General features: G+C 41.2%; 1 pseudogene; it reads left to right on the top strand.

Moving 5' to 3' along the window:
* Positions 1 to 420: 420 nt before the first annotated feature.
* On the top strand, positions 421 to 2,605 carry LOC127332941 (L-type lectin-domain containing receptor kinase SIT2-like; annotated as a pseudogene).
* Positions 2,606 to 8,656: the final 6,051 nt, after the last annotated feature.

Below are 8,656 nucleotides of genomic sequence, written 5' to 3'. Positions count from 1 at the left end.
TGCTGCTTATGGTGCGAGCCGGCAGGAACTAAAACTACTCTGGGCGGACTCGTTACCTGTTGATGTACGTGTGTTGGTGGACAGCATTTCTGCTGAGCCAAGTATCTAATGGAATCTTGTCTTCCATTTCAATCAAAAAAAAAAAAAAAACTGTATCCTAAACACAACAGCCGCTGTCTTAGTAGGCTGCTATTGTGGAAATCTAATTGTGGACATCATACGTCTAGAATCCACGTACCAATTTGCATTTCAAGTCGAGTCGGTAGACTGATTGAACGCGCCAGGAGCCACAAGGCTCCCAGAATTTTCTCCGCCGCAAACACTGACAAATGGATATTATGTTAGATACTTAGATAGAAACTGAGGATTGGCTGTATGCAGTTTGAAAATTTGAATAAAACCTATGGCCAAAGAAGAAAAGACGTGTGTATTAGTACTATTTCTTGATCCACTACGCACTGCCCAACTGGCCATCCGGCCAAGTCATACAAGAGCCATGTTTCTCGAGCATCACTACTTCGTCACTCTGCTCCTGGTCCTGGTGGCTGCCGATCGCTACCTCGTGGCCACCGGCGGCGTGGATGATGGTCGGCAGTTCACCTACAACAGCTTCGTGGGCGTGAACCTGACGCTCGATGGCGGCACAACCGTCACGCCAAACGGCCTCCTCATGCTGACTAATGGCAGCCTTCAGATGAAAGGCCAAGCCTTTCACCCGTCCCCGCTGCCGTTCCGCGCCGAGGCGAACGGCACCGGCACCGTGCGGTCCTTCTCGACCACTTTCGTCTTCGCCATCTTCGGGCAATTCGCCAACCTGAGCAGCCACGGACTGGCCTTCTTCGCCACCACGTCCAGGGAGGTGCTCTCCGCTGCGCTTCCAGGCCAGGCCTGGAGCGACCGCATCTTCGCCGTGGAGCTCGACACGCTCCTCAACGCCGACTTACGTGACATCAACAGCAACCACGTCGGCGTCAACGTCAACAGCCTGATTTCTCACGAGGCCACCAACGCCGGGTACTACGACGACGGCACTGGGATGTTCCAGAACCTAAACCTGATCAGCCGGAAGGCCATGCAAGTGTGGGTAGACTACGATGGGATGGCTACGGTGATCACCGTGACCATGGCTCCCCTGGGCATGGCCAGGCCCAAGAAACCCCTTCTGCAGGCCACCGTCGACCTCTCGGGTGTGCTGCAGAGCACGGCGTACGTCGGATTTTCGTCGGCGACAGGCGTCATGTCCACACGCCACTTTGTGGTCGGCTGGAGCTTCGCATTGGACGGGCCAGCCCCAGCGTTGGACATCTCGGCACTGCCGACCTTGCCGCGTGCCTGGCCCAAGCCACGGTCTAAGGTGCTCGAGATCGTGCTGTCCGTAGCCTCAGCGACCCTTGTTGTCGCTGTGGGCATCGCCATTTACCTCTTTGTCCAACGGCGTCTCAAGTACTCAGAGCTGCGCGAGGACTGGGAGGAGGCGTTTGGCCCACACCGATTCTCTTACAAAGAATTGTTCCATGCGACCAAAGGGTTCAGTAACAAGAACCTGCTCGGGGCAGGAGCTTTTGGAAGTGTTTACAGAGGCAAGCTCCGCAAGCCTCCCAAAGAGATCGCAGTGAAGAGGGTGTCCCATGAGTCAAGGCAGGGGATGAAGGAGTTTGTAGCGGAGGTTTCAAGCATCGGACGACTACGGCACCGTAACCGTGTGCCGTTGCTTGGGTACTGCCGACGCAAAAGGGAACTCCTCCTGATTTACGATTACATGCCAAACGGGAGCCTTGATAAACACTTGTATGATACATCTGCAGCCACTCTGGATTGGCCTCAGAGATTTCACATAATCAGAGGAGTGGCTGCTGGGTTATTGTATCTCCACGAGGACTGGGAGCAAGTGGTCATCCACCGAGATGTGAAAGCGAGCAATGTTCTTCTAGACAGCGAGATGAACGGGCGGCTAGGTGATTTCGGCCTTGCAAGGTTGTATGATCATGGAGCCAACGCGCAAACAACACATGTGGTCGGTACCATGGGCTACCTAGCTCCTGAGCTAGGACACACGGGCAAGGCAACCTCTTCCACCGATGTCTTTGCTTTCGGTGCATTCCTTCTGGAAATTACATGAGGGCGGAGGCCAATTGAGCAACACCAGCACAACAACCGCATCGTGCTCGTGGATTGGGTAATGGAGCAATGGCGTAAGGGCATGATCATGGACGTGGTGGATACCAGAATTCCAGATGGGTTTAGCCCGGACAAGGTCTCACTGGTGCTGAAACTTGCGTTGCTGTGCTCACACCCGTTGCCTACTGCGAGGCCAACCATGAGGCAAGTCATCAAGTACCTCGATGGTGACACGCTCCTCCCGGATTTGTCACTGGCGTACCTCAGCTTCACCATGCTAGAGCGGATGTTCGATGGGGAGTTCAACCAGAACATGCTGGCATGCGCGTCATCAACCAGCATAGGTGCCATTTCTGATCTATCAGGAGGAAGGTGAGGTCCTCGCGGTGAGTAAAAAAAGTGTAACAGTGTAAATGACTAGACGCTCCCATATATCTATATTGTACTCATTTTACTGGAAACGTATGTAGTTTACCTTTTCCACTAACACCCTGACCAGAGTATTTGCGCAGACAGATTCTCTACATATTTATACATAACGTTTCATACCATAACAAAACTTTTGGTATGCAACTTTTGACCAAAAAACTGCGTTCATGTATGCCTCTATGTTCAAATAGACAACATTTTAGAATTTGCAAGGTGTCAATGATTAGGTTTTCATTTTGTATGAACATGTAAATATTAATTTGAAAATTTATGAACACGTAAATAAATAAATAAATTCAAATATTATATGTGACGCTTTTTTATCACAACTCTATCGAGCCTTTTGGATTAATAGCAAGAAAAGGAGAGTTACCATTATAATGAGTGTGCCAAATAAGGTTCAACCAAGGTATATGTCATAATGATTGTAGAACTTATGGAGCTTCTTCAGGAGGGCTTCATCTTGTGTTCTGAGGTTGAGTATACCCAGTCCTTGATCTTTGGATCTGCATACCAATTCCCATTTGGCTAGGTATTTTCCCTTTTTTTTATCTTTACAACCCCAGAGAAACTGTATTCTGCTTTAACTGAGCACATAGCATACTATATAGGAAGTGCTGCAATTACTGAATTTAGAATGCTCAATCTTCTAGTGTAAGTCAAAAAGGGAAGAGATGTCAAATAACCTCTTATCCAGTCTAAAAACCATTGGCATTAAATTGGAAATGAGGGTCTGGTAGTGCCCAGCGGGGGTCCAAGATAAGTGAAGGGTAGGCCTTCCACTCTGCATCCAAAAAGATCACTTGGGTTATTGACTTCACTGTCATCCACATTGACAGACACTACAATAGTTTTAAGGAAGTTTACTTTGCGCCTAGCTGAAACACTAAAGTTGATCAAAATAGATTTCAAGTTTTATAATTGAGTTGGATCTGCTGGCATGATGAGAAGAGTATAATATACGTATTGTACAATGGGCAATTTCTTTCATAATCTTCTGGAAGTGGAAGACTGACCTCACCCATCTACCATGCATCAATCATTTATGATGAACTGGAGATATCAAGCACTTCAGAATGAACAAAAAGTTAACACGTAAATTATAAAATATTATTTGAACGACACGAAAGAAACATAAAGTAGTTCGATTACTGTAGTGTCATGTCGTCTATTCAGATGTTTCTGCACATCATCACTTTACTCTAGTTTTATCCATCGTATGTGTATCTACACGACAAAACATTGCCCATACATCCGCTGCTCATCACTCTTATCGCAACTTTTCCTTTCTAAATTTTCCCCGTGTTGTTTGCTCAAGCTCAAATATTAGCACAACTAAACAACTTATAGCGTAGTTGATATGATTTGTTGCTTCCATCCTCAAATGCTACTGTTACGACACTGTGTTACACCCTTCATATTTTAAGCTGCAAAAGGCTACATCTTATTTATGGTATCTACTACGTTGAAGGTATTGCATCTAAACTACTTATAAAAGCACGAAGTTGGCAGAAACATCAAATCCTAGCCTTCTATTCCATCAAATCTAACGGCACAAGTCTCTCCAATGACGTTGTGGTTCTTTCCATATTTGCCAGCTTGCCGCTGCCAATTCCACACGGTTTTCTCCTAATTTGTTGCACGTCCCGATAATTGTGGATCACAATCCTATACACGCCCGTCGCAGATCGCACGATCGCTCCGCCTAGAAACGGACTCCACTCGGGAGCTATGTCGTCGGCGGCGGAGGGGGACCAACACACCGGCGATGTCCTGCCGTAGAACAGCGTCCTGGAAACTGCCGTTGGAGAAAGACCCCGAGGAGATCGATCGCGAGGTGCAGCTTCAAGCACGTCAATGTGCGTGAGGCCAGCGTCAGACGGAGGAGCAGGTAGTCAGGCCCTGCCAGGCACAAGCTTGCATGACGATGTGGGTCACCCATGGTTCGACGACGAAGCACGCGAAGCACATGGATCGGGCCGAGTTTGTGCCTGTATCTGCTGATCTATATATCTCTTGTTTACAGTTGCCACTGCCTGCCTCGGTAAAGCATACAAACTGCATGATGGAATGCTTGGGCTTATCATCGGATAATTTCCTCTTCAGCGTGTAGAACTTTGCATTAAAAATGGTAAGCTTTTTGAGCCAATGACGACGCCTTGCAAATGGTCATGTCCGAGGCAGCTGTATTTAGTTATAGCAGCAAGCTTGCTAAAAAAAGCTTAAGACGTGAAGCCTAATTCGTATGACATTGTAAATCAGCTCAAGTGGCAGTAGTTTAGTACTCACTCCTTTCCATGAAGGTCGTCAGAGATTTATCAAAATTTAGATGTATCTAGATGCTATTTAGTGTTTAAATACATCTAAATTTTGATAAATCTAAGACAACTATCGTGGGATGGAGGGAAGTGCATACATACACTATATCTTTGCGGATATGATCACTGAACTGATATTTCTACTCCTTTCTTTCTTTTAATCCATTGCTGTAATACTTTTGAGTGAAGATTTTCATTAGATATGGTTCCAACCTGAAAATTGCATAGGACATTCATCCTTTCATTCTTGCTATTCAGATTCTATTATGATACAGCCAACAGTTTGGGGACATGATTTTGTTAGAGCAGTGGATGCCGGTTTGGCTTTACATTGGTTCTTCAATATTCTAATTAAATCTGCTTTGATATTCCTTAAAGTGAGAATTTGTTTTATTTTAAATATCAGAAGATTATACTACTAGGTGCAGCGAGGCGAAGCGAAGTACTGAGCATATCAAAGTCCAGAACGAAGCTACAAGATTTAATTCCATCACAAGTGGCAGAAACAAAACAAAAATGGTAGAACATAAAGTTTTAATCTGTTTGAGGCTATGGCATGACAAGATGCAAACCATGGTTTTCTCTTAGGTTGCCTGCGCTTTTTGCAAAAATATGATCAACCTCTTTTGTGCTTCTTTGGCAAAAAGAAAATAACTGCATAGTCACCAACCGAGTTTTTTTTTAATAGGATGGCAAAAGTTCTAGGCGATGTTAGATTAATGGATTTTTCTTCCAAGTTTTTAGAGGACATCTCAATTTGTTTGATCTTTCAAGCCAATTTTGATGGTTCACTGCAATATAGTTACATACGCGCGATGCGCGTGCAAGATTACTAGTGAATAATAAATTATACTCCCTCTATCCCAAAATAGGATACCTATAATATTTAGATAAAGTCAAATTTCTCAAAGATTGACTAACTATATAGAAAAAAATATCAACATTTATAATCCCAAATTAATATTTAGAACCATTATGAAATATATTTTCATATTATGTGCATTTAAAATTTTAGATGTTGATATTTTTTTGTACATAGTTGCTCAAACTTTAATTTTTTTGACTTAGACCAAAAATTATAGGCATCCTAATTTAGGAAGGAGGAAGTACTATTCCAAATGGTATTCATGACATATAATATAAATTAACTCGATCAATCCAACATAAATACATGACCATAGTTGGAAAACATCTTGATCAAGTTCGCCTCTTTTCCTTGGTATCTGTATACTCAAATTAAACAAAAAGAAATCACATTGCTAATACATTTTAATTGTATTTTTTCCAACTATTTGTTGAATTTCATATTAAAATATTACTGAAAAATCTTAGTTGTTTGTGGACTCCACCCAGAGTTCATGCGGAAACTAATTTCGCTACTTTTTTCATTCACCTAATATGAGTTTTCAAGCATAGTTTATATGCCCATTATTTATTTAAGATTTCATAGAAAGTTAGTATGAAAACCAACCCACGAACTAATTTGTCTTTCTTACTTTGAATTTCATATATTAAACCAACTTGCAAACTAAAGTGGCAAATTTTTAGACTTACTTATTTAATTTTTTATACAAGTAAAATTGTATTTTCTGTCCACCTAATAGAAGTTGTTTTCATATAAATTATACTTGGAAGTAGGATATTTGTGCATTTCGTCTGGGTACCAAAGTAGGATATTATAAATCTTCTAGGGATTTTTTTTGGCCAAGAATATACACAAGGAAGTAGCCATGGCTAGCATATATAAGATAGAAATACTATAGTTAGTTTATGAAATCTTAGTACTACTCCCTCCATCCCAAATTACATTTCCTATTCGGTTTAGTCAAAGTCAAAATTTATAAAGTTTGGCCAACCGTTATAGACAAAATATCAACATCCAAAATATTATCTCAATGTTATTAGAACCATAATGAAACATGTTTACATACTGTATATGAATTTGGTATTACGGATGTTGATATATTTTTTCTATATAGTTAATCAAAAGTTATAAAGTTTGACTTTGACTAAAACTAATTGGCATATATAGTTAAACTAAATATTAATGGCTCACAATATAAGAATATGCACTCTATGTCCATCATTTTGACCTTAGTGTCTTATGTTGTCGTGTTTGATAGTGCAGTGCCTTGGATATAGATATTTTCAAACATACTTACAATAGTTCATTTCCATATGTCTCATATTTATATATTGCAGTGCTTCATCCTTAACTATGCATCAAAAATTGTTAAAATACTATATCACCCTCACTCTTAACATAGTTATTCTTTTTAACAGCACATCAGCTTACCATAGATGAAACGAATTATTAGATATTTGACATGATTTGTTGTTTCTCGCCTCCAATTTGTTGCTGCCACGACACATTGTTCTTACTTAATTTTCAGTTCCATGCCATTTAGATGGTTTCGGTTCAATCTTATAAAAAAATAAATTATTTTCCAAACTGCACATATTCATAAACTTCATGTTTGATCGTATAGAAACAAAACTGTTATGTTCGGAATTTTTTGTTATAATTGGTATAGAAATCTAACAATTAGGTTGCTATACCAATTACTTATTCTTCCACAGAGAAAAAAATTCAATTCCACGCTAGATATTCGTTGTCCGTCGTGATACTAACACAAACAGCTAGCGTAACTTTTTTTCGACAAAGGAATATATTAATATCAAACGATATCAATTATACCTAGCATCTGCACCAACATATTCATGTTACAGAAAGATATCAATATACTTATTCATGTTACAGCTCGCATAACTTGGCTCATTTGTCCCTTGTTTTAATAATCCATGATAGACAGATGATTGAATTTCAAAATCGTGTAAACACATTAATGTTCTTAAAGAAGGTATTTGAGTTCTGCATTGCAAACTCTGAAGACCATATCAAGCGAGAAAATACCACATGTTGATCCCCTAATTTTGCCACCGAAGCCGAGTTAAACCCTCTAGTATAAAGCAATATCTCTGAGAAAGTTTTACTACTGAGTAGGACACAAAAAAATCTCAAAAATATAAATCTAAATAGTTTACGTAAGATCAGACAAATAATGCATGATACAAATAGTCCGTGTAAAATGGCTGCATGAGTTACATTGTATCGCTGTTAGAGCTATGAACCTTCTGCCCAGGAGCAGAAGTCCATGGATCTTCCCTTAGAAAAGTAAAAGAGGTCGCAATCAGCTATCCTTCTTTTTCATATTTTCAACTGGGTGCAATGACAAACGCCGCTCTTTACCCAGCTCACAACTGCGACCCCTTGCAGTTTCATAGTAGACTACTACTAAGGAGGATGCACAGTTCAAAGGTAGCCATGCATCTCTGATTTGTCTTCGGTCTACAGACACGGGGACGTGTGAACTATGGTATGACATGCAATTTTTCTTTGAGAGACGGCAATGTTCAGATGGCTTCAGTATGTCTATCCATGAAAGTAGTGTTTTTAATATGGAATACTAGTACTCACTGTCACTTCAAGACTTTGTTTGCTACTACCAGACACGTCCTTCTCTTTTGAACTTTCAGCCCATAGTAGAACCTCATTCAGTTGTGATACACTTCTTCAAGGCAACAAAGCAAATGTGTGGCAAAAATCTATGCTAGGGGGGGTTCATGGTTGGCAATGGGAGGAGACTCCAATTTTGGCAGGACACGTCGGTCGATAAAAATTACTTTGGTACTTCAGTTCTCTTCTTTATACTGCGGATGTGAATCTCGATGCCACTAGCAGCCAAAACTTTGGCCATCAAACAATGTGCTGGGGCATACAGCTTTAGAGC

The sequence above is a fragment of the Lolium perenne genome, chromosome 2, assembly GCF_019359855.2.
Source record: "Lolium perenne isolate Kyuss_39 chromosome 2, Kyuss_2.0, whole genome shotgun sequence".
Taxonomy (NCBI): domain Eukaryota; kingdom Viridiplantae; phylum Streptophyta; class Magnoliopsida; order Poales; family Poaceae; genus Lolium; species Lolium perenne.
This window is presented reverse-complemented; position numbering and strand designations above follow the sequence as displayed.